The following is a 27352-nucleotide window of genomic DNA, read 5'->3' on the forward strand; positions in this document are numbered from 1 at the left end:
TTTCAGAATTAGTATCCATTATCTTGCAAAATATTTTTAAAACATTTATTTGAATCTCCAAGGGTTGGCAGGGCATGTTAAGGGTAGTTATTTAAAGATTCAATAGTCTTGTGAGAGCTAATTTAATCTCTATATCAAAAACTGTTGCTAGTTACAAATTCCCCCCATCTCCTCCGGAAAGCATCTTTCTGCATCTGTGTTAACGTGTTTATATGCAGCTGGGAAATCATCCCTGAGTTATATGTTTCACCAGAAACTAACTGTGCTTTCATGTAAGCAGGCTTAATTCGTCTCTCACTGCAGCTGAGCTGAGCTGGGGGAAAAAGCCATTAAAAAAAATAACCTACCTTTAAATTTTTCAGATCAAAGAATGCAGCTTAAAAATAAACACAGAAGCTGAAGGAAAATATTTTGAAAATTCCTGCTGCAATAGAGCATTTAAGAAGCCACACATTTGTGGAGTCGGTGGGTAGGGTCTAGGAGGTTCTATATTCTAATTCTAACAATCACTATGTGCCCTTGAACATGTTGTTTTGCCTTTCTCACTGTTTCCCTATCAATATATTTATCGATCTGTCACACAGGGATGTTGTGGGAAATAACTGGTTAATGATTCTACAGTGTTTTCAATATATCAGGACCAATCCAGTTTCTAGTGTAGTCAATGGATTTCCTTATGGGATCAGGAGCAGGCCTATAAAGTGTTATACAAATACACAGCAGTATTTATTATTAGTGTACTGTACGTATGTATGTGTACAAACTGTACATATTTGAGTGTAGAATTACAAAAATTACAGACTTGGGTTAAATGTAGTTGAAATCTGATGAGCAGATGCTCACTTTTTGCAGATATTGTGTATATGGTAATTCAAACAAATAAAACAGTAATTAAAACAAACTCATGGCCTATAACAAAATGTAGCTATCTCAGGAAATGTACTTAAAACAACTTTTCCATGAAACATCTGCATGTTTGAAAAAAATCCTGTAGGATAACTTAGCAAGAATTTAGTTCATTTTATTCAGCTTCTTGAAAGTTTGTCATGTAACTATATTATGATAGCTAAGCACAGTCTGTGGTGGCAACGCTTACATTTCCTTTTCTTTCAGGAAATGGAAATGGGCATTCTGGGTTTTACTGCCCATGTTTCTCATCTTCATAATTAAAATTAAACACAAAGCATATCTTATTAAACAAATGAGATAGAAACATACATAGTGCAAGCAGGAATAGATGCAGTGATTAAAGTGACACAACAGGGACTATAGGACCAACTTCAATTAAAAAAAAAAAATACTCCGGCATAGCCAAGGATATAGGCCTTCTTATCAGGCTGTTTGCTGGGTATTTTTATGGGAAAAGGCAACAGTGGGTGGGGGAGGGGGAGCGAGTGACAGAGTGATAACCATCCCTTCATGCTATGTAGCTGCTCTGCTGCCACTCCACAGGTACTAATTCAGCACAGTGACTGAAGCACCCTTTCATGCTTTCAATATATCCATGCTGTGGCAGAGGGGGTCTAGCAGTAAAGTTTCTGTCTCAAACATTTCCTATGCCTATCTCTACACCTAAACACACTGACACTCAGGAATTCCCCACAACTCTGAGCTCTGTGCCAGACAGGAGGCATGCATGCAGTGTTGCCCCATAAATCCAGCTTCCACCAGTGGATATGCAGGGACACTTAGGGGCCATGTGGGTGAGACATTCAGGGCATGCAATGCTAGAGAATAGCATGGAACTATAAAGACAAGATAATACAACATTCTCTGTTTATATTATTAAAAAAACAACATAAAAACAAGATAGGCCCATACCAAAAAGAAATCAGACAGAGACAATTTGAGAGAAAGAGGGAGAGAGAGACAAAAGTTGAGCTGCCCAAAAGAATACCAAATTTCTTTACTATATTTAACAGATATTTAGTAATGAGTTCAGCGGCTTACATTTTGATACAGTGAACACTAATTCCACCAGTATGAAAGTGAAGTTTGCTTGATAACATGTAGGAAACACCATAACAGGGCCCTCCAATGCATAAACCATTTAATACCCTACCCAATAAGGTGAATGAAAGGGTCTAGTCATTTGTTATATGCACAGCTACTGGAGACAGGTTGCCCAATTTGTGATTACCAGGGCCTCTGAGTCATGAGGGAGCAGGACAGGCAGAGAGTTTGATTTTATTTTGATAGTCACTATTTTAAGACATTATAGGTGACCCCAATCTAATGGTTTTACAGATGCCCCAAAATGTGTTTATTTTGAGCTTGGACAAATGAGATAGATCTTAAATAGTCTGCCAGAGTGAACAAAACTAAATAACATACCCCAGAGGTCACAGGTCAGAGCTGTCAAGCTGTCCTCCAGTGGCCCAAGAAGAGGAGGGAAGGAATTTGGTTAAGCAAAGCATTTATAGCCCAATCTTTTTGTAGCATTTCACTTCCTGGTGACTAAGCAAAAACTCACCTTCCCCAAACCAAGCATAAAGGGCACTTTTCTGATATACAAATATTAATTTTTGAAAAACAACCCTCTCACATTCATTTGCAGGATCGGGGGCTTAAATTGTCATTTCCTTCCATAGCACTGAGCTGCTGCTTATGGTCCTTTCTGTCACTTTGAACTCCTTGTCTAATGTAAAAGGTAAACAGTAATTGACATTTAATTTTCACAAGAGAAAGTGAGTTAAAATTGGTTGCTGAGTGTCAAATTGTTCCTGAAAGAGTGGCTGGGATTTGGCGTATGGGAGAAAGAGAGTCACATAGCCCAAAAAGCAAAAGAGGGTTAGGGTAAAATTAAAAAAAAAAAAAAATTATTCATAATAGCACAGAGAATGTATTTGTATCTTTTCCCCTATTTTCTCATTATTACTAGGAACTACTTTTCATAATGGAAGGATACTTTGTATAAAATACCATACACCTATTTAAAAACCAACAAACTTGTTTTTAAAGTGCAATATAAAATGAATGCACTATATTCTAATGGCAATAATCAGAGGTGTACATTGTGCCCTGATACATGCATGTGTGTAACTTTAAGCATGCCTGCTATCCCAGTGATTTCAGTGTACTACACACATACCTAAATGCTTTAAGGGGGCTGTGGTGCATTTCTTGCAAGACTGAAGCCAGTTGGCTGACACCCAAGAGATGCAGCAATAGTCTATTTTGCACATCCTGTCACCTGGTACAGTGGGTGACACTCAAATGGTTAGGCGTTTTCATTCTGTTTCCATAAACGCTTAAAAGTTTAGCTGAATCACCAAAGTTTGCATAAAATATAATTTTCTGAAGATGAAATTCTCTGTGGTAAATAAATTATTTCCAAGCACTCAAATAGCACAGTGATGCAAGCACTGTAATTCAAAGAAAATGTTCAAAAAATTTACTAGAACTATTATTCCCTGCTGCTGATGGAACAAATTCAGGGATCAATCATACAGGATACTGACAAGAACTAAAGCAAGGCAAAGAATTAGCAGCTTCACACCATAACTGTCCCATATACCCTCTTCACACCTGTCCTCTCCCCCCTCCCCTCCTTTCCCTTCCCTTTTCTTTCAGCTTAGCTTATCCCCTCCTAAGTAAACTCACCCAAAATAAACAAAACAAAATTGGGGTTAGCCTTTAGGCATGACCATAATAAAGATGATTAATAATAATAATAACTATGAACATGCAGTTGCAGCATCTATACAGTGAGGCTTCAGCATAGGGCAGAGAAATGGGCACAGAGCTTATTAGCTGACACATGCTGCTGTTAGGCCTGCACTGACCTGAGCGCTGGTTAGGAAGGTAAGAGGGTGGGAAGACGTAGGCATGATGGGGGAACAGACAAGCGATGGTCAGTGGTGTAAGTATAATCCAGTATGTGCAAGTGATATTCTTAGTTATGGTGACCATATTTCCCAAAGAGAAAATGGGATACCACGTGAGGTTAACCTGAACCCTCTACCCTTCCCCGCGGGGCTGGTTCAAGCTGCTCGCCCAAGTCCCCCGCCCCATGCTGGCCTGGCCCAAACTGTTCTCCAAACCCTGCCCCCCTTCCCCAGGTGGAGCTGGCGTCGCTGCTCACCTGAACTCCACCTGCCCCCCGCCCAAGCCCTGCCTCCTCCACTGCACGGGACTGGCACCACTGCTCGCCCTCTCCCCACTTTTGGGGGGAAAGAGAGTATTTGTCAGTTGATCAGTTGGCAAGAGAAAACGGGACAAGTTCCCACTTTTGCCAAAAAAGTCTGGATGGCCGGGACAGGCCTTAAAAACAGGACGTATGGTCACCCTATTCTTAGTGGCCATCTTAATTATTTCAGCACTCTCCTGCTGCCAGCTTATAGCATTGCTTTACTCAAATATACAGAAGAGTTGACCTTAGGAGAAAAATTACAGCAGAGGCTGTCATGAGGGTTAGCAAGCAACAGACTTAGCAATGCTTCTGAGAGTTCCCATGATGCAACATGTCTTGCACCCAATGGTTCATTGATATACACAAGGGTACAGAGTTGTTGCTGGCCCACCTACCTGCAATACCCACACCTTTCAGGATCATCAGGAGCATGGTGCTGTGTTCAGCAGTCCTACCCAGAGCTCAGCACTGCTTTCTCTTACCCTTCATTGGCAGTCCTGCAAGAACAAACCCTTGGTCTATGTATAAATGGGTGCAGCTTTATTGATTTCAGATGATTTGCAGCTGCTTACACTGGGTCTGAGACTGATCCCTTCTGCCAAATTATGTTGAAAATATTTGACTACATAAGACTTGATTTTAAGCTGATGAATCTGTTATAAAAAAATATGCATTGGGCTAGGTTCTCTGCTTCTACTGAGTGCAGCAAAGGAAGGAGGGCTGGGCCTCTCAGAGTTTATTATTGATTTGCTGCTTTGACCTTGACTCAGGTTACAGCAGAAAGGGGGCTCTCTGCCCGCTATCTGCCTCCTGCACTGGGGGCTGTATGGAGGGAGGTACAGGAGCCAGCTATACCAACACCACACCTGCTGGGGATTCCCCTAATTCTTTTGTGTCCCACAGCAGGGAAGTTATTGATAGTTGCTGCTCCTTTTGCACTATCTGAATGGCAGAAAGGAAAGGGAGCTGGTTAGAGAATATGGCGTGTGTTCTTTTCTGTCTCACTTCATCCTCAACACTGAAACACACCAACCTATTGATCGGACTCAGTATGTGCTATCAAGGATAAGAAGTCATTAAAATAATAATAGTAAATCTCATTTCTACTCAAACAGCTATAAATATTTGTATCAAAATTCAAAATTCCCTTTGTGTATTTTTTTTAATATACCTTCTGGATAAGCATGATCTGTGTTAGATGTGTTCTGTTTCTGCAGATTTTACTTTTTGTTTCTACATATAGAGCTAACTCTGAATGTTAAGGACCTACTCGTGTGAAAGTTCTACTCAATGGGAAAAGGACTAGAACTGGACTGATGATTAGAATATTGTTGACCTCGACATATAGAACTAAACCCTCCTTTTAGTGGAGTTATGCCTGCTCAGAGCTTGCCTGAATTTAGCCTTCATTATGGGTGTGATTTCTAAAACCGTTTTCTTCAATAGATTGATGAAGGGAATGAGGATAAAGGAAAAATCAACAAACGATTGCGTGTGTGTTTCTGTATTGCATTGTAAAGCAACAATTTGGCTACCGGCAATTCACTGTGCTTTCATTTTATGTGGTCATAGGTATCAGAACATAGTAGTTGTTAAGCAGCCTGTCTTCTGCTTAATTACAGAGCCGTCCCATCTTCCTCTAGAATTGGACAAAAGAATAGTATTTTTTTCTGCATAAAAATTAAATTTCAGTCATTTCCTTCTTTTTGATAATCTTGTAGCAACAGGAAATGAATTGATAGAAATTATTTTCTATCTTCTGCAAAGAGTGCTTTGCTGTGGTTTTTCCCCCCCTTAGTAATAGTGGTAAATGATCTATTATGCAACTGGAAATGCCTTTCCCATTTCAGCTTCATTGAAACTGATGAATGGTGTAAAAGGGTAGACAGGGATTAATCCACACTCGGATAGTCTGATATCCTAAAAAAAAAAAAAAATCTGCATGGCCATAATTTTTGCATTTTAAAGAGATACTGAATTAATAATGTTTTGCCATCTTGTCAGCCCTTTATACCCCTGTGACTGAGATAACATCATTTGGCCCACTTAATCAGAATGTCACACTGCAAAACTTCCATTTTTAACAGATCATCACCACTGAAGACTCAGTAATGTTCACTGTCCATTTTCAGTAGCTGCTGAAGTCACAGAACCCTATGTTTAAAAAATCTTCACACACCCCCACACCCCAAATGGTACAGTTATTAAAACAGTGCCATATGTCATTATTATTTGAAATAAAAAGTCATTCACTGCATAATGTTTAAACATAAGGCTATAAAATCTTGTTGGGGTAGTGAGCAAGGCTGCTGGCAAGGCTATCTGACCCATCTGGAGTCTGCAGGCTCACACAGGACAGATTCCAAGCTTTCCATGTAAAATATAAGGGGGGAAAAAAACAAGTGATTTATGTGTGATTTTCATCTCCAAAAACCCAGGCAGCAAATGCATCACACAAATATTTACAAAGTGTAACATAGCTGTGTAACAAGAGCAAAAATAGCTTTTCTAACTAATAACTCATATATATTATTGTTTTAAATGAAGAACACATTGACTTGAAAGTTCTCTTCTGATATCACAGGGTTGAAATATTTTTTGCCCACTGTTAAACTGATTCTCCTTTACATTCTGGTGTTATTAACCTCCTTCAGCTGCTTTCTAGAAGTCTGCCATATTTAAAGGGGGAAAAAACATTTGGAGCGCTGGTTCATTTTATAAGGCAAAAAATCTGGCTCCCAAGTGTGTGAACTCAGAGTCTGAAGAAGTTTATCACACTTCAGAGGAGAATAGACGGGCTAGGATCAAGCAGACTACTCAGATGATTACTCCCTCCCCAAAACAGGTGCATAGGGTGTGGGTGGGAGTGGGCAGAGTCTTGGCTCCACCTCCCCCTATTCATTGCTCAGCACAGCTGAGCTGGCACGAAGGAAGTAGTAATTTTCTGCTGTTATACAGAGCTCTCAACTTTACTGCATTATGTAGTATATACCAAATAGGAACTCACTCTGCTTCCCTGTCCAGCTGCACTATGTTCTGAGACATGTTCTAGGGCAGGGCAGGTTTGGAGGAGGAAGAGATCTCCTTGGGCAGCTCTAGCCCTCCTCCCCAGTGGCTCCTGCTTTCCATAAAGCAGAGAGGTCTGTGAAGGGACAAGCTGCCCAAGAGTTACGAAAATACTGACACCCAGACAGCTTACTCTCTCCACCCCCTACTGTATTCAGATATTGGCAGCTGTGTTCCTTCTTACACAGGATTCTGCTCCATGGAAAGGGAGGGAAGAGCAGGGAGCCCATAACTGCCTATGGTAAGGAGTTACTGAGTGCCTCTTGGGACTGGTGGGCAGCAGGCAAGAAGAAACACTTGCAAATAGGGACAGGAAGCCTTCCACTAATTGAGTCGGAGGGTAGCAGGGCCTCTGTTAATTGCAACACAGAGCAGGGAAGAGCATTAATTGAATTTGCGGTGCTGGGGCTTGCATTATTTGAATCAGGACAACGTGGGCAGGAATCGCCCTTCCCTCCCAAAATCTGCCTCCCAATAGTGCCATACAAGAGGCCAGGCCAGCGTCCCTTCCCCCAAACCCTGACTCCCAAGCAGACTGGGCAAAAATCCTACAAACTGATCACAAAAGAGGTATAATTATTCAGAAAGTGAGATACATTTTAAAGAAAAATGTTTTGTCCTTTAAATATTAAAGCATGTTCTTTATAGTGCGACATGCAACAAAACCAGGATATTCCATATTTCGTCTATTTGTCGAATGCTGGCAGTGTTGTAGATTGAGAGGTGTGTTGGTATAGGCCAGCAGTTAAGTACTATTCACGGGACCAAGGAGGAAGCAGGAGAGGAAACTGTGACTTGGAGGTGTGTCTCAGGGTAGGTCTATGTTGCACACTCACGTATGGCAGCTTATAGAGTACATACACTGCCGGACCCCTCGTACTGGTATAAATAGCAGTGTGGACAGTGAGGCACTGCTTAGGAGAATAGAATAAAGTCACACCAGAACCTTAAGGTACAAACCCTACATGGCTGAGTTGTGCCTTCCCCATTTATACTCACGGCCGCCTCTAGGATTTTTGCCGCCCCAAGCAAAAACAATTTTGCCCACCCCCCCTGTTTTTTTCTTACCCCATCCTCCAGCCCTGCCTCAACTCCGCCCCTTCCCCAAATCCCCAGCTCTGCCTCCTCCCCCCAGGCTCTCAAGCCTAGGAGGGAGGAAGGGAGAGGGAGAAGCAGTGCATGCGCCGCGGCCACTCGGGGTCTCCCCCTCCCTCCCAGGCTCTCAAACCTGGGAGGGAGGGGAGATCCCAAGCGACCGCGGCGCGCGAAACAGCTGTTTCGGGCACCACGGCCACTTGGGATCTCCCCCTCCCTCCCGGGTTTGAGAGCTTGGGAGGGAGGGCAAGCAGCGGCACGCGAGCAGCAGCAACGGAGGTGAGTTTGGGCGGCCGGGGCACATTTTTAGGGGTGGCATGGCCCGTGCCAGAATGCCGTCCCTAAAAATGTGCCGCCCCAAGCACCAGCTTGTTTTGCTGGTGCCTAGAGCCGGCCCTGTCTATACTGCTATTTTTACCAGTGCCTTCTGACTGCTCTAGCCTTTCCTTGTACGGGGGGCACGAGGGGCATGTGACCTCCTTCCATTACCCTCCACGTGACTCTTCCCTGCCCCATCCCAGGGCCCCCATGCCCTCCCCATCCTCTTCCCATAATCCACCCCCTTTACCTGGGAAAGGGGGGGGCTCTGTCCTCCTTCCGCTGCACTGCAGCAGTGAAAGGAGCAGAACATGGGGCCACTGGGCGGCCCCACACTCGCAGCTCCTCCGGCACAGCTGTACCGCCCCCAGCCCCACCCCCAGGCCTGTCCTCCAGCAGGGCTGCTGTACAGATGGAAGAGACCGTGCGTCGAAGAGCTGGGGACAGTACAGCTGCAACAGAGTAGCTGCTGGCATGGGGCCACCCAGTAGCCCCATGTTCTGCTGCTCCTCTTTCCAGTACACTATACCAGCTATAAATATCTTGTTGGTAGGTGTACTGGACTGTACCATCCTACTTGCACTGCTGCCACTGCCAGAGCCTTTCCTTGCTGCAGTGAAAGGCTCCAAGTAGCAGGGAGCTGCCACCACTTTTTCCTGCTGCCTCCTTGCTGCCACAGCTTTTCACTGCCACAAGTAGCTACACACCTCAAGGTGGCAGCAGCCTGTTTTTCATTGTGGCATGTAGCTATTTGTACCCTATGAGCCGCTTCCAGCGTAGACAAGGCCTTAGAGTTACGATGCCTCCTAGGGCAGAGCAGCTTGCTAAAGTCTGTAAGAAAAGTCACAAAATTTCACAAGTTTAAAAATAAAGTTTACTTTACTAGTAAATATAACAACAGTTATTACTATTTACTTAATTCCTCCTCTTCCCACCTAAGGTCATTCTCATCAATCCATGATTTAAAAACCCCCCTCTGGTACCTTTTGGATTCACTATACCTCCTTCCCACAAAGCAGCACTGTCTCTGTTTTCATGGCCAAATGTAAAAGTAGTAACTCCCTTCCCTCAGTACAACTGTGAATGCAGAATTCATCAGTCTGCTTATGCAGTGAGTGACTCTGTGTGTGGGTTAGCTCAGCCACTCAGCATTCATGCTACAGCTGAAACTAACAGAAGGTACTGGCAAGAGAAATGACAGGAGAAAGGAATGAGACAAGGTAGGTGAAGTAATATTGTTTTATTGGACCAACTTCTGTTGGTGGAAGGTATGAGCTCTTGAGATACAGAGAGCTCTTCTTCAAGTCTGGAGAAGGAAGTGTCTGAGTTAAATGTCAGCTTCCTTCACCACACCTGAAGAAGAGTTCTTGTACTTTCTACCCACAGAAATTGGTCCAATTTACCTTGTCTCTTCCATGACCCGGGACCAGCACAGCTACAACAACACAGGAGAATGGAGTGTGAAATTCTCTCTGCTTATAAATATGTCTAAACTAGCCATGGAAATAAGGGATGATGTTATCTAGGGTGAAAGACGAAAAATATTTGATAATTGAGAAAGATAACATTTAATGTGGTCCTTTGATTAATTCAATTTCAAGTGATATTTGAAAGTTAAAATAGTTTTTAGTTTTTGTTTTTGCTTAAATTGGAAGAAATTGTGAAGCTGTCATTACTGATGGGGGATCCTTCTGTGATGGGGTGTCTACCTCACACTTGCCCTGAAGAGGTTAATGAAGGCCAGATGGACCAATTAGGTTATAGGCTGTGAGAATGAAGGCTGAGAGGAAAGCCCTAATTGGGGGAAGCTCACCTGTGTGGGAACAGGTGGGACTTCTATAAAGGTAGGGAGCTGATAGTAGAAAGGCACATGCAGGGGAGTAGACTGAAGGGAGGTGTGTTTGTGACTACAGGGGCAAGTAACCTGTCATTATTCTTTGGGAGGAGGGAATTGTGAGGCTGGCCAAACCCAGAGAGGGGGTTCAGAGCCAGAAGATAAGGAAAGAGCTCAGGGAAAGACAGTAAGATCTTGGAGGGAACAGACTTTAGGTGCTGGCTAGAGGATTCCTCAATTGGAACCAGGAGCAGAGGGTGGGCTCAGGTTCCCTTACTAGCCACTGAGAAAATGGCACCAGCTGGGCAGTGAACAGGAAGACCGCCTGAGCCCGTTTATTGGTATTCTGGAAGAGGGAAACATGGATAGTGACCTGGTAGGAGGGCTGAGTCATGAAAAAGAGGCTGCAATTCCTGCAATGAGAGAGGGACCGCAGGGAGAGAAAGAGGCCGAGTGATGAAGTGTGACTGCTGGAAGGGGTGTCAACCTGGCAGAGTAGATGTCATGACACCTCCAAAGAGGTGACATCAGGTCCAGACTACGTTCTTAAATGTCTGCTGTTGCTTGACTAAATGCACTATAGCAGAACTACTGTCATCTAGCAGCCGAGCTGGATACCTTACATATATATATATATATAGGCTTGTTTTTGAAATCTACGGTACATTCTGGTTCCAGTCAGGCATTCTCAATATTGTTAATTCTACTTCAGGATGAAATCAGGATATTTTGCAATATACAAAAATACAAGATGTGTGCCTCCCAAAAGTTTTCACTTGAGCTTTAAGTAAAGGCTTGGGCTGAGTCCTAACTTATCTAAATCTCTCCATCATTCATCTGTCTTTATTCTGCAGAATGTCCATTTTTCTGAGAAGTAATCTCACAGTAGCTCTGTGTTTGGATTGGTGTAAGCTTCCACCTCAAAAGTAATTATATATATCTTGGGTCTATGGGAAAAAAATTAAATATATTCCAACAGAAGACAATTGCATTACAGAAACATAAAACAGGGTCACTTATGTTCTCTGCAGCCTTTGTAGCTACCATGTGTCAGGATGGGCAGTCCAGGCCAGATAAAACAAGAAGCCCCTTGAAACTTGACCCCAAAATGCTGAACCTCAAAAAAAGAGATTTGATTCAAAAAGTTTGGATAACTGTTCTCCACCCTCCTTTGTTGTTTTTCATTTTCATGCATATCTTTATCACCTGGTTCTCAATATGACCAGACACTGAAATGATGAAATACCATAACACAGGCAATTCTTGCTATCAAGGTCATAGAGCAGAAACTATGTAATATTTCTATCAACTCTATCTGTCAGAAATCTCATAGAACGGTCTGTTCTCGTGAGATTGCCAGATTTTTTTTTTTCTAAGCTTGAATTTTGTGGTTTGGCTGCTTGAGAGAAGCATTCAGATGCTTGGATGCTGCTTACCCAAAACGACTCGCCAGATATTTTGATAATCCTCCATTGCTACTACATCCTCCTGGTATTGTTCTTCAAAAAAGATGTTGTAGCAAATACCTTTTCTTGACTGGGTTAAGAAAGGGTCAACCTTGTCTAGAAGTTACTTTCTTTCAAATAACTAATTTCCTCCTCAGCATTTCAAGACACATTGAAACTTTCACCACACTGAGTCCAAAAGATTACGTGTTAGAGAACATCTCTGGTTGTAACTTATTTCCACAACAAATATATGCTATATTACTGTACTCTCTTTTAGTAGGTAGAGCTGGCACCTCTCTGGTTCCAGCACTGGGGTTAATTCAAAAATTAAGTGTAGGATTTCAGTTCCTGAGATAACAAGCATTTTTGTTCCTGCCAGATGGTTGGACTTTCAGTCCTGTTTTTGCTTTTTATTTAAAAACAAAAAAAAACAAAAAAAACCCTTTTTTTTTTTTTTATCTTTGACCTGCTACATAAAAGGATTGATGTAGGTAATAAACATGACCTAGTTCTAGTCTTAAAACTGCAAGTGTCAGTAACTTGTTAGGGAGTTTGATCTCCACCGAGCTAATCAAGGCTTAAGAGGCAACCCCAATAGGAAGTATATGGGATCATAAAAATTTCTCAACATGTAACTTTATGAATTGGAATAAAAAGGCACAAGAAGAATGTCAGCAAAAATGTTTTCTGAGATTGTAGAGCTGAGGAAATTGATACGTTTCTGGCCTTTCTGTGACATAAAATAACACACATTGGAAATATATCAGAGGCACAGGTATCTTTCTGCCTGATAGTGGAAAACAAAAATAATTAGCAGCTTCAAATTATCAAATATCTAGAGGAGACTGCATATGAATTTGTCTTCCTGGCAGGAAGAAGACGCCTCTTAAAGCATACTCAGTGGCTAAAAGCTCACATCAAGAAAGAAAATGATTTAATTGGCAAGTTTCAATGCATGACATGCATCACTTCTAAAAACAGGAAGGACTGCTGCAGTGCAAGTGCCGCTTTCATTTATTTCTATAATGGGTTCACCTGCTAGAATATACTGATCAGCAACCTAAGAGGCTAGCTGTGTTGACTGTTGTATTATGAGTAAAAGTAATAGTGAAGAATAAATCTCCAGTGATAAGAAGCAGCACATAATCTTTATACTAGTGTTAGAAAAACTCATCAGTAGTTTAATGCTATATATACCATCCATGACTCTCTAACAGTTCTACTTGAAGTAATGACTTTATAGGTGAATGAAATAAATAAATGTATGTCTGGTCCAACCAGGAAAATAAAAATAGCTGTTAACTAAAGAGCTCTGAAGACTGTTAAAATCCATGCCTATCTGTCTAGTATTTGTATTAAATAAACAGTGAGACATTATTTTACAGTAGTGTCCATAGCTCCAGTCAGGATTCAGGCTAAGCCCTTCACAAAGATAGGCCACGATCCTGCAAATACATATACACATACATAACTTTAAGCTCTGGAGCAGTTCCATTGAACACCATGGGACTACTAAGGTAAAGTCAAGCAGGGATGTAAGCAATTGCAGGATCGGGCCCATAGAGATTGATTTTGTCACTGCCCTGAAGCACAAATGAAATGTTTTTCAATTAGGCTAGTTAGTCTGGATCTTAATTGTAAAGAGCTAGATTGTGGTTTAGTCTGATACAGACACACAAATGGAGCAGGGAAGAGCAAGCCCCCAACCCTATGCATGACCCCATAAGACCAAATGCAGAAGCCATGCTCTGATGCTTCTCACACACATGTCAAAGTGAGAAAGGAGGAGAGGAGCTACCATTCTGTTCCTCTTCTCCCCCTCCCCCCCCGCTCCCCCCCCCGAAACCCTGGCCAGTGAGACTGGCTGGAAGTGAGAGGGAGAGGAATATTCTGTGCATGGTAATGGTCTGGAGCAGGTATCTTCCCTGGCACAAGAGGGAAACACCAGAGGAACTGAGACTCAGGGGGGTATCTCTGAAGTGTAGGCTGCCCAGGCTGCCACTGACAGGGAACAGTTTACACACCAGCCTTTGCTCATGGCTGTGACTAAAACCAAAATCTTTCCCAAAATGTTGTTCAAGAAATTTGAAATAGTTAAAAAATTTCCACATTGGAAAAGTATTTGTCTCTGTAACTGTTTCTTTCCCAGTCTCTCTTAATACAACATACAGCACTAAGACATAGTTTAATATAAATCCCACAAACCACTAAAAAATAAACACAAAATAACACAAGTCTTGGAATGAAGACTTTCATTAGCATCTGAATATTTCCATTATCAAGACTTGTGTGACTTAGCCTCCATGAAATATGTACTGCATAAGAGCTATACAGAGTCTGTTCATAATCTATAGAATTTATTTATACAATATAGCACACAAAGCAATCTTTAATTATCACTCTATAGGATATCAAGTTATCTTTAATTATCACTGCAGAATGGTTGTGCAATCAAATACTGTTGGCAATCAACATTCATTATACAATAGCGTAACTGCATCTGTTCATATTAACAGATAAGCAGGAAAAATCAAAACAGCATCTGATTTATCCACTAAACTGTCTGAGCAAAATATTGTATCTAACTCTCTTAATATCCCGGCAACTTTGATCTGATTAAAGTCCAAAGAAACATAACCACAGATGCAAATATTCTAGTGCCTCAGAAATTAAATTCAGCTATATTTCAACAGACTGAATAGCTGGAGCCATACTCCAGCTGAAGTGATTATAGGCACAGCATAAACTTGTGATAGAGGGCTGTCTAAATCTCTGAGGCCGCAGGTGCAGGATTATAGTCCTGTATGAAACATACAGTATTACGTCTAAATACACCAGTACAAAATTAATTAGGCAGTTGATCACATAATAAATGTATGATGGATAATCTAATGGAAACTAGCAGCTCAGAGTCAATAACAAACTTGATTCTTTTATTAAATGCAGCTGATTTTTAATTCTGCTATTTACAGGATTTTCTGCCTAATAGAAGATATTAAAAAAAATCTATTTTGAAAATGAGAACTCAGTTACAGTATTTATCTCTGTTGGAAACTATACTGTGTAAGCAATGTAGAATGTGTAGATAGACCTATCTGAAAGTAATTCTCTAAGATACTTGGCTGAAAAGCACATCAAAGCACACTGAAATAATGAGACAGGCTCCAGCTGTTGGATTCCAACAGCTTTTTGATTTGTGCTCTAGTAGAAGCTCCAAGTTTTGATCCTGTGTTGATTATTTCCATGGTATTGAAGTTGATTTGTGCATTATTTAAAAACAGGCAGTAGACAGCAAACAAGGTGAGTTTGCAAACTGCCTCTTACAGAATAGTTTGTTTCTGTCGTGTACATTATTGCTTCCTATTCCCGTCCTCTGTCTATGCACAGTTGCCCTGGTAAAAAAGGGCCTGTTCAGGGAAAAAGAATGTATTTTAAAGAATCGAATTAAGGTAATAGGAAAGGCCACTGGAAAATGGCATGAATGATAAAATTTGTGGATCCCACAATTTTCATGTGGTTTTGCTATTTTCTAGATAGGGAGGCAATTGTGGAAATGTGCTTTTAGAGCTGTTGCCAGGATGTCTTTCCTCCCTAGAGGCTGAATCATTGCCTAGGAAACTCCACCATTACAGAGAATAAGAACCTTTAAAAGCCTTATGCAAAATGTTAATTTAGAAACAATTATATTTATGTTATTTTAATTATTACTTATATGGTACTATAAATATGTATGGCACTCTACAGACAGATCAAGCACCTGAAAAATGTATAGTACTAAGGGCCAGATTCTGGACTTGTAACTCCCACTGATTTCTTGTAATTTGCAGAGCAGAAAATCAGTAGACATCAGTAGCAGCTGTAAGTGCTCAGCCCTTATCCAGATAGGGACTATCTCAGTGGTTCTCAAACTATTGTACTGGTGACCTCTTTCACACAGCAAGCCTCTGAGTGTGAACCCCTCTTATAAATTAAAAACACTTGTTTATATATTTAACACTGTTATAAATGCTGGAGGCAAAGCGGGGTTTGGGGTGGAGGCTGACAGCTCACGACCCCCCATGTAATAACCTCACGAACCCCTGAGGCGTCCCGACCCCCAGTTTGAGAACCTCTGGATTATTTCTATTTCCTTTCTTACTGGATTAGAGCTAGTTGAATATTACATTTACACTAAATGAGACTTGTCTGTAGGACCCTATGACAGAGTGCTGTGAGTTAAGAGGTGAACCAGCACTGTGAATCACTTAGTCACCAATCAGTTTCCCCAGAAACGGCTGATGGGAAGATGCAAGCTAATTAGCTGTTGGGCCTGGGAGGGCCTATGTAGCAGTAGGCCCATCAGCGGAGGGATATAAGAAAGACACAGGAAAAGAGTGGAGTGGGAAAGAACCAGACTTGGTTTTGCTGAGCTCAGGGTGCGCAGGGGTCCCAAGGAAGGGAGACTGCCATTCTTCTTTTTCCCTGTGGGAATGGGCTAAATGTAGAGAAGTAATGTAAACAATTTGTGGCACGAGACTACGTTGGTGATGGGAATATAAATTTAGTAGACCCTCAATTGGCAACACCAGAGTTATGAGCTGACCCGTCAACCACACACTACATTTGAACTGGAAGTATGCAATCAGGCAACAGCAGAGACCGAACAACAACAACAAAAACCCTAATACAGTACAGTACTGCGTTCAATATAAACTAGTTGTAAAATAAAGGGAATGTTTTAACAAAAAAAATTAACAAGGCAAGGAAGTGGTTTCTGTGCTTGTTTCATTTAAATTAAGATGGTTAAAAGCAGCATTTTTCTTCTGCATAGTAAAGTTTCAGAGCTGTATTAAGTCAATGTTCAATTGTAAACTTTTGAAAGAACAACAAAAAGTTTTATTCAGAATTACAGACGTTTTAGAGTTACAAATAATCTCCATTCCCAAGGTGTTCATAACTCTGAGGCTCTACTACACATCACAGGAAATTGCCATTTACTGGAAGGAGCCTAAGGGGGTGTTTGGGGAATCAGAGGATGGGGACAGAGCATGTCCCAATACAGTCTCCTGCTTCGTTTGTTGCAGAGATTGGAAGACCAGTAGTGAATGAAGCAGGGGACTGCTGAAAGACACCATGGTCTTGTGGTTAAGGCAGTTGAATGCTTCCCTGAACAAGTTGATTATATCCCTGACTCTGCTACAGAGTACATTTGTAATGCAAGGCAAGTCACTTAAAAACCATACTTTTTATTGATGGTTACTCATTGTGTGTTCATCAGATTCTGGGTTCTTGTTTTGAGATGCTGGGGTGTGATTTGCAGACATGGTGAGCACTCACAGCTGCAACTGAAGTTTATGGAGCTGCACTTTGAACATAAATGCTATATAAGCTAAGGAAACTGAAAAATCAGGTTCTAGTCATCTCAAATTGGGCTCCCAAAAGTAATGGGTACTTTTTACCTTAATCTCTCTGTGCTTCAGTTCCCCATTTGTAAATTGGGGATAATACCTCTTTGTCTCATATTTAATGTTTTTGAAGCACTCAGATACTATAATGATGAAAGCTATAGAAAAGCCAGTGAGGAAACTAATATTACTGTCTTCAGAGCAGAGTATGAATAACATGCAGGAGATGAGGCACTGGCCAATATATTGGACTACCAAGATAAAGCCAAATATGGAATAACTGTTAATTAATTGAACACAGTGCATCATGTGCACTGAATGAAGATGGGGTCCTGTGCATGTACTCATGTAATTAGACTGTATCATAAAGCATATGCACAAAGCGATTGAATTAAAGTTGCCCAGGCAACCTTAATTCTGGCATTTCCAAACTTCTGAATCCTTGACTTTGCAATCTTACTAGTGTTCTTTTAAAGTATGGTTTTGTATGTAATAAATTCCTATCTCTACCAGCACATTTCATGTTAAGTATCTCAGGGCAGGATTAGAATATCCTATAAGGGGATCCATGTTTGAAAATGGGGCTTCTGTGTTTCACATTTTTCTTTTCCACTCTTTTGTCTAGGCAGCATTCCCCTCTTCTTTTGAAAACTCGGATGTGGTGAGGATGAGAGGCAGGGAGGGCATTTCATTTTAATGGTGGGCTATTTTCCAGTGGAACATACATTTTTGGTTCCTAAGAACTGAAATTGTGTTTGTTCATACAGAAGATCCAGGTTACTTTTCATGTATGCTGTTGTGTTGCTCTGGTCCCCTTATCCTGACTTCCAAGCTCTTCTGTCTCTGACATCAATTGTAGAGAGTCTGCGTAAGGATCAAAGAGCAAAGCTGAAAGTAGAATTTATACTTGCTAACTGTGTAAATGGAACAATTGCACAGTGGCTAGGTTTACCATGTGTCACATTTAAAGATAACAATATTAAATAAAATATTGGATGAAATGGAAGCATGTCTGCAATTGTCAAACATTTTTCTGCAGGTTTTCTATCTTTTCTAGCAATTGTCTTCAGTTTTCTCCCACACAAAATATGACAATATTCTGCAATTTGTCAACCATTTGGGGCCAAATTTGCTGTCATTTTCTGGCTGTTGAGAGATTTAGTGTTTTCTATTTCTAGACCTTTCAACCCCACATAAACCAATTCACTTCCATCTCGGTTGTGTTTCCTTTTTTAAAGTATGCAAAATGAACACTAAAGAGGATCTCAAAGTGGAGGTGAATAACTCCTCTTACAAATACAATGATATGGGAGGGGGGGGAAATCTCTCATTTCACTATATTGTTCTCTGAGATGTTTTTTAGATTTCATGCTGCATTTGAGATCTACAGTTATTACCTGCACAATGTTTAGGGATAAGATTCATGTGAATTTGCATTTCACAATAGTGTTCCTCTAATCCAGCGGTCAGCAACATTCGGCACGTGGCTCGCCAGGATAAGCACCCTAGCGGGCCGGTCCAGTTTATTTACCTGCTGACGCGGCAGGTTCGGCCGATCGTGGCCCCCACTGGCCGCGGTTCGCCGTCCCGGGCCAATGGGGGTGGCGGGAAGCTGCGGCCAGCACATCCCTCGGCGAGCCGCGTGCCGAATGTTGCCGACCCCTGCTTTAATCGATGAAGCAAGAGATGTTAAGAGTAACAAGAAGGGTTTCTTCAGGTATGTTAGCAACAAGAAGAAAGTCAAGGAAAGCGTGAGCCCATTACTGAATGAGGGAGGCAACCTAGTGACAGAGGATGTGGAAAAAGCTAATGTACTCAATGCTTTTTTTGCCTCTGTCTTCACGAACAAGGTCAGCTCCTGGGCTACTGCACTGGGTAGCATAGAATGGGGAGGAGGTGACCAGCCCTCCGTGGAGAAAGAAGTGGTTCGGGGCTATTTAGAAAAGCTGGATGAGCACAAATCCATGGGGCCGGATGCGCTGCATCCAAGGGTGCTAAAGGAGTTGGCAGATGTGATTGCGGAGCCATTGGCCATCATCTTTGAAAACTCATGGCGATCGGGGGATGTCCCGGATGACTGGAAAAAGGCTAATGTAGTGCCCATCTTTAAAAAAGGGAAGAAGGAGGATCCGGGGTATTACAGGTCAGTCAGCTTCACCTCAGTCCCTGGAAAAATCATGGAGCAGGTCCTCAAGAAATCACTTAGCAGAGAGGAAAGTGATCAGGAACAGTCAGCATGGATTAACCAAGGGGAAGTCGTGCCTGACTAACCTAATTGCCTTCTATGATGAGATAACTGACTCTGTGGATGGGGGGAAAGCAGTGGATGTGTTATTCCTTGACTTTAGCAAAGCTTTTGATACGGTCTCCCACAGTATTCTTGCCTCCAAGTTAAAGAAGTATGGGCTGGATGAATGGACTGTAAGGTGGATAGAAAGCTGGCTAGATAGTCGGGCTCAACGGGTAGTGATTAATGGCTCCATGTCTAGTTGGCAGCCGGTTTCAAGCAGAGTGCCCCAAGGGTTGGTCCTGGGGCCGGTTTTGTTTAATATCTTTATTAATGATCTGGAGGATGGTGTGGACTGCACTCTCAGCAAGTTTGCAGATGACACTAAACTAGGAGGCGTGGTAGATACACTAGAGGGTAGGGATCGGATACAGAGGGACCTAGACAAATTAGAGGATTGGGCCGAAAAAAACCTGATGAGGTTCAACAAGGACAAGTGCAGAGTCCTGCACTTAGGACGGAAGAATCCCATGCACTGCTACAGACTAGGGACCGAATGGCTAGGTAGCAGTTCTGCAGAAAAGGACCTAGGGGTCACAGTGGACGAGAAGCTGGATATGAGTCAACAGTGTGCTCTTGTTGCCAAGAAGGCTAACGGCATTTTGGGCTGTATAAGTAGGGGCATTGCCAGCAGATCGAGGAACGTGATCGTTCCCCTTTATTCGACATTGGTGAGGCCTCATCTGGAATACTGTGTCCAGTTTTGGGCCCCACACTACAAGAAGGATGTGGAAAAATTGGAAAGAGTCCAGCGGAGAGCAACAAAAATGATTAGGGGTCTGGAGCACATGACTTATGAGGAGAGGCTGAGGGAACTGGGATTGTTTAGTCTCCAGAAGAGAAGAATGAGGGGGGATTTGATAGCAGCCTTCAACTACCTGAAGGGGGGTTCCAAAGAGGATGGAGCTCGGCTGTTCTCAGTGGTGGCAGATGACAGAACAAGGAGCAATGGTCTCAAGTTGGCATGGGGGAGGTCTAGGTTGGATATTAGGAAACACTATTTCACTAGGAGGGGGGTGAAGCACTGGAATGCGTTACCTAGGGAGGTGGTGGAATCTCCTTCCTTGGAGGTTTTTAAGGCCCGGCTTGACAAAGCCTTGGTTGGGATGATTTAGTTGGGAATTGGTCCTGCTTTGAGCAGGGGGTTGGACTAGATGACCTCCTGAGGTCCCTTCCAACCCTGATATTCTATGATTCTATGATCAGTTCAGTCTTCAATAAGAGTCCATAAAGCTTTGTAACCAAAAGTGAAAAAAATACACTTTTCATTGTGTATGTAGGAAAAGTGGTTTCCTGACATTTAAAAAATGTGACAAGGTGGTTAAAAGTACATTCTTGTGACAGCGCATTCCACCAGAACAGGGTCCAGACTAGGAATTAGGAGATCTGAGTAGTGTTCCCAGCAGGACAGGCTCTAGATACCAGCAAACCAAGCACGTGTTTGGGGTGGCACAATTCCAGGGGCGGCATTTTTTTTTTTTTTTGCTTAGGCGTTTGGCTCTTGGGTTGTTGGGGTTTTGGGGGGGGCGGGGGGGGAAGGGGTGGCAAAAAATCCAGCTCTACTACTGACTTGCTGTGAGACTTTGCATAAGTCATGGAAAGGAGATCATATAAACTCCGGAGGTACTCTACAGGAGATGAGATCCCTCACCATGGATATAAAAATGGTGCCACTGGAGTGATTCCAACCACTCCTGCTAGTCTATCTGTTACTCAATTAAACCTTGTGCCAGAACCTGCTGACAGGACTAATAGAATCCGCACAGACACTTTAGTTTTACCTATTATTATGACATCATCAAGGTTATTGGAGCAGAGTTTTACCTATACCCATGCCTATACTGTAACTGTCAGAGGTCCAGGAATCTGAAATTTCAAGAAACTGCTATAGTGACCCTTCCACAAGCTTCTTAAATGATCTTATCCTAAATTGATTGGGTATGCTTGTTGGTTATGCTAATAGCTTATTTAGGAAGCACTGGCATGGTATGCCCTGTAAGGAAACACTAAGTTCAGCCAACATACATTGATTTCAGTGGGAGCTGCTGGGTGTTCAGAACTTTAAATCAGACCACTTATTTAGAAGCTTAAATGTGGACTTAGGAGCCTAATTTAGGTATCCGTTTCTTAAAATCTTGGCCATAATATGTTTGGTTTTCCAGCTTATTCAGTTTATCACTTCTACGCATAGTAAACAGCTCTGTGCTGTGTGAAAAATACAAAGCACATTAAAATAATGACTAAAGCATTCAAGTAGACTACATCTCATAATGTTGTAAATACAAGGTGGAGATAATTAATGTATTGCATAGCTTCAGTGTTGTTACCAAATATATTTTAGGAGGTCAAGACAAGGTTTAACTTTTTCAAGGTAAAACAAAAAAATTCCTGTGCTATTTTTCAGACAACTAAAAAATAATTAACCGTTCGGTGTTAGAAAGGGAAATGAATCTGATTTTTTTTTATCTTTAATAATTCAAAATGGTAAATCTGTGAAGATTTGTGTTTTCAAAGCAGTTAGTCCGGCAATAATATTGGCTACAAAATTCTGATTTAAAATATGACCTTTTGAAGATGCTATATAAAATAAAATTTTAATGAGTGGTAATAAATGGTGAAACTTCCATAGCAGGAAATACAATACTAGCCTCGAGCCCTTGCTATATGCCATCCACTTCAGCACCATATTATGTAGCTTCTCTTTCATTATTTTCAAGCATAGTGAAGATGATGATAATGCAACCCTTTGAAGAACTGAAAACAGTTTTAATACTGCACTTAAATGCTATCTTCTTAGCTGAATAATTATGTGGACTATGCTCAGTTGCTTTCATGCTGCTGCTTCTGAGAAGTGCTGTTCTGTTAAATACAAAAGGACACGGTGCCATTTTAAGTTTGTTCCATTTTCCTTTGGTTACATTGACTATTTGAATAAGAATTTCTTGTAAACAGTATCAGAGTGTAAGATTATTGTTCTATAAGAAAGAATTTTGCTGCAGTTTTGCAGTGCAGAGAGCAAAATCCTAATGTTGGTGACCCCTCAAGGATAAAATGAGATTTCACGAGAGTCATACAGATAACAAGAGGGGAAGTAAGGAGGGGGGAGGGGAAAGGAATATTAACTTGCATTATTAAACTGGTAAATGGTATTAGAATATCAGCCTCCCCACTATCAGCAATGATTGGAATGAATCCAGGAATTCTGAATGGGTCTGTAAATGTATCCCCAACCATAGCCTTTGGCATAGTCTTGTATTCTCAGTCCCTAGGGTGCTGAGTTTCATTTCCCCATTTGCTAAATGAGAACAATTTATCTTAAATCAACGATAATCAGAGTAAACACTATTATTAATTTATTTGTTTCCAGTATAGAAAACAGTAGGATGAAGCTTTCTTCTTTTTATCGGTGCTTTATCTACCCTCTTTTGCCCTGAGGATCCTATTAGTAGAGAGCTGAGCAACTCTATTTCATCAGAAATAAATTATTCCTCACTTTTTTTAATGTAAGTACTGAAGGGCTATAAAGATTAGAAATATGTTTGAACCCACTATCACTTGATGTTATTTTCCTTGATGTACCAAGCATCTTTGGGGGAAGTGAAACAACATGTCCTTTTGAAAGCAAAGAGCAAAGTTACTTTAAAAGAACTCCAGCAAGGATTTTGGTTGATGTACAAAATAATTCAAAATCTATGCAGAAATATTTAACATACTGTCTACGTGATGAAGACCCATCAAAATTTCTGGTGTATGTAAGAGACCGAATATTTGCAGGACAAAGAGGTGGCAGAACTAGTCACCCTCATTTTAAAAATGATTAGAAAGCTGCAATTCCCAAGAAACAGTAGGCTAATTCTCACTTTCTTCACAAAGGGGCTAAGGATGAAAAAACACCTTTAATTAATAAGCAGTGTTGGCACTACTTTAGTTACAAGCTGCTATAAATGAAACTCTAATTGCTACAGAACAGAGTATTGTATACAAATGCATTTTACTCTTAAGTGCTATTGTTCGTTGTAGCTATTCCACCTTCTTGTATATAATGGAAGTAGAAGTAGCATTGCTATTTTTTAAAAATATTTCCTGTCATCTGTCTATCTAAGGTGGTTAAAAAGCCCTCACGATAAGTTAAATTGATAAAATATGGTGGTATTGTAGGAGCGTCTCAATGCAAATTACGTTAAGCCTTGTAAGGAGCTTTTACTAAACAACTTATGCATGTAATTGTATAATTAAAACAATAACAAAGAGAAAAGGGGAAGTATTAAACAGCATCTTATGGAGGGAATACATAGAGATGGAATTATAATATTACAACATTGGATTTGACATTTGTATGTATTCTGTTTTATTGCAATTTTTTTCTTTTAAATAAAATAATATTATTTTGTATTACTTTATAAGGTGACTTTAACAACTTTTACCTAGCTCATAGGTGTGCTCTGAGGTTTAATTAGTTGAATCTTGTAATGCACTTTGAATCAGATTACAATAGTTGGTTTTAAACTCTTTTTGGGGGGCAGGAACTGTATCTTCCAATATGTGTGAGGGAAGCACCTTACACATTGTGAGTGCTATTGGGATATTAATAATTTGTGTATGTAAAATAATAATAATAAAAGTCCTGATCTCATTGTCTTTAAAACCCCAACACTCTCACTTCAGTTGTCAGGAACTGGGAGATACCAGAATTGCAGGGTGGTATACTGTATTCAAATCAGAGGCTAAAGTCATACAGATAACTATTTTATTAGTAAAAGGCTGAGGAAAATGGAGTACTGGATGTTCTCCTTTAGAGAGCTGTCCAAATCCATCACAATATATTTAATTATGGGAAAGTATGTGATGAATGTTAGATCACTTTATAGCTATCTTCAACAACTTGTTGCTGCATCTTCATAAGAATGCAGCTCAGAATTCTTAACTTTAGACTGTTTGCAACTATACAATGCCTAACAAAATCACTGACACCAAGCATAAGAAGTTCTCGCTTTCCCTTTTCTTTAGAATTGCCAAGTGAATGAATAATCACAGATCTCAAAAGGGCAGAAAGAAAGGCAGGTAAGTACTAAGATATTTATTTTTGACATGTGGAATGTGTAATATGTTGTGCAGGAGAACTCTCACACTATTGGTTAATCTCAGTAGCTAATTCATATGGTATGACAAATGGAGACTTTCAGCCAAGAAAAAAGAAAATGCTTTATCTTTGCAGCATAGTATTGTACCTGACATCTTGAGTATCATGTTCCCAGCATACCCAAGTTATTTGGTGCACACGTAAGCACAAGTTTGTTTCTGTTTTTGTTTGATGGTTTGTTTTATGTGAATGGTGATAGCACATCTTGAATTTAATATTAGAATGCAGCCCTTATAAAACCTTATAGAAAAGAGGCACTTAGACATGGCTAGTGAGAACAAATCCTTGCCACTGCAATTTACAATAGAAATGTGTGTTACAGATTTTAAAAACCACTGGCTGCATCTTTATTAAAACACTAAGTTCAAGGGACCCAACATCTTTAGTTCCTTCCCTGGAGATCTGTGCCTCCATGAAGGCCTTCCTCATGAAAGAAGCCCAGAGGGGCAGCAGCCCCTGTATGCAAACTTCCACCAGTGAAAATCTCCTCCTGCAGGCAGGGCTCACCAATGGTGTCCCAGATGCTAAATTGAATCCCGCACCCATTTCTACTCCCCTCGTGTGTTTAGCCCCAGTTGCTCTCACATCAATGCACACGTTTTATAGAAAAGAAGTAAGATGACACATATTCCAGTGCAAAGGACTCATGCCTAGCGGGTTGTAACAATATCCAGATATTAATAACTCATGGTTTACCAGATATCTGATAATACCCTTTCTTTGGGTCCAAGAGGTGCAGGTGCATATGAGAAAGAAGGGTGATAACTGGCCAACCTCCTGTTCCCACTGGGGTCATCTTGTAGAGCACAGGATGCTGGATCCCTGTGTAGAGGTGGGAATCTCAATTCCCACATTTTATTTCATGCTTAGGCTTTCCTTTTGAAGACTACATTTGCCCTGCTGACTTTGATTACCATTACTAGAATTTCACATGGACAGCATGGTCTGTCAGACGCTACCCTCTCCATGCAAAGAGAAGACCAATTTAAAAAATAAAAACACAACAATTAAAGGTATATGGCCCTGAATGTCCTCGTCCTTTCTAAGAGTGATTCAAAACTTGGTGACATCAGTGGGATCTTTCAATTGAAATAAGTTACTTCACATGATAGAGTCTCTTGACTCATGGGTTCAGCTCTCCAATAAGAATGACAGTAGGTGTGGGTTTTGTTCAGTAAAGTATTCATCTGTAACAATACCCCTTTAAAAAGCAACAGAGGGTCCTGTGGCACCTTTAAGACTAACAGAAGTATTGGAGCATAAGCTTTCGTGGGTGAATGCCCACTTCATCAGACGCAAGTTTGTAATGCGTTTGTAGTCTTAAAGGTGCCACAGGACCCTCTGTTGCTTTTTACAGATTCAGACTAACATGGTTACCCCTCTGATACTTAATACCCCTTTAGTACATGGAGCCTGTTTAAAAGGTGAATTTCCTGTGAAGGAACAGCATTGAACTAATGTTACATATTTGGCTCCTTGCAGTTTCAGAAATGAGAAAAAGCATGCTATTATTCAGGTGGTTTGAGGTATGCCTGAATCCCCATATTCAGATTTTCAGCTGGAGAAATCAGAGTTCGGGTTTTAGATTAAAATTTTAAAAAGGCCTTCACTTTTGGAATCCAAGTGTCTGATATTTATGTTTATATCCCCCTTGAATATCAAGAAAAACAGGACATTCGGTGCTATTATTATTGATATTTGATAAATCTACAGTACATAAATTATACTGCGTTTGTACCTCAGAAGTGCTCTTTGGTAAAGAAACACTAGAGCAGCAAGGAGAGGAGCATATTTTGTTTTTTTAAAAAAGATGATGATTATAAACTAAAAAGACAGTGTTTATATCATGGTGCCTAGGAGGCAAAAGTTTGCAATCCTGAAAACACACTTAACCTTTTATATTATCCAAGGTCGTCACAGCAAAGATCAGCAAACAAATTTCAGAGATGTCTTTAAGATTATTAGAGCTGTTGGAAAACTAAGCACTGACATTATCTATGTAAGTTTGGAATACATGGTTAAACATGAGCATAGACAGGTTCATGACAGGCGGTTATTTTTTAAGGCAGATAAAAAGAAGAAGAAAGATTCCATTGATTCGTGAATTGAAGGGGAAACCCCGAGATATAAAATAAACTGGATTATTACAAAATATTAACAAGTTCATATCCTAACTGTCTCTTAAAAAGGAATCAGGTTCTAAAAGACAAACAGGTTTTGAAGCAGTTTTGCATACAAATGATTGATGTCAAAAGGGTTAAATTTTCATCTTACTGAAAATTAAAGAAACAAATAAAATAAAAAAAACACTTCTCATTTTCAGAGAAGAAGGAAATCTATGTGCCAAGCATGCAGTTCACCAGAGGCCCATCTTGCTTTCTTTGAAATCAATGCCCAAATTCCCATTAGCTTGAAGGGGAAGCAGGCTAGGATATGGTGTAATAATCATTAACTGATAGGCTTTATAAAGACTGTTATGAAAACAATCACCAGATTGATAAAGACTGTTATGAAAACCATCAAGGTCTTTTAAAATGAAGACAGAAGAGAATTCAAATACAAATACTATCTCCATGATTATTCCCAGCCAGCAATCATTTGGCATTGCAACGCAAAACAATCAAGCACCAATAAAACACTAGTGATGT

The sequence above is a fragment of the Trachemys scripta genome, chromosome 8 (genome assembly GCF_013100865.1).
Source record: "Trachemys scripta elegans isolate TJP31775 chromosome 8, CAS_Tse_1.0, whole genome shotgun sequence".
In the NCBI taxonomy this organism is placed as follows: Eukaryota; Metazoa; Chordata; order Testudines; family Emydidae; genus Trachemys; species Trachemys scripta.